At 37.0% G+C, this 473-nt stretch overlaps 1 long non-coding RNA gene across 1 annotated transcript in view; it reads right to left on the reverse strand.

The window, feature by feature from the left end:
• Positions 1-473, reverse strand: part of LOC114486611 (uncharacterized) — a 108,384-nt gene that overhangs the window by 857 nt on the left and 107,054 nt on the right. The window lies entirely within an intron of this gene.

Here is a 473-nt window from a genome sequence, read left to right on the forward strand (position 1 = left end):
TTCTTTATCCATTCATCCGTTGATGGGCATTTAGGTTGCTTCCATGACCTGGCTATTGTAAATAGTGCTGCAATGAATATTGGGGTGCATGTGTCTTTTTGAATTATGGTTTTCTCTGGGTTTAGGCCCAGTAGTAGGATTGCTGGGTCATATGGTAATACTATTTTTAGTTTTTTAATGACCCTCCGTACTGTTCTCCATAGTGGCTGTATCAAGTTACATTCCCACCAACAGTTTTCTGGCTATTTTTGGATTCGGTTTTTTGTTTCTTTAATATTGAGCTGCATGAGCTGTTTATATATTTTGGATATGAATCCTTTGTCTGTTGATTCGTTTGCAAATATTTTCTCCCATTCTGAGGGTTGTCTTTTCGTCTTGTTTATGGTTTCCTTTGCTGTGCAAAAGCTTTGAAGTTTCATTAGGTCCCATTTGTTTATTTTTGTTTTTATTTCCATTCCTCTAGGAGGTGGATC

This window comes from Physeter macrocephalus, chromosome 7 (genome assembly GCF_002837175.3).
Source record: "Physeter macrocephalus isolate SW-GA chromosome 7, ASM283717v5, whole genome shotgun sequence".
Lineage (NCBI taxonomy): Eukaryota > Metazoa > Chordata > Mammalia > Artiodactyla > Physeteridae > Physeter > Physeter macrocephalus.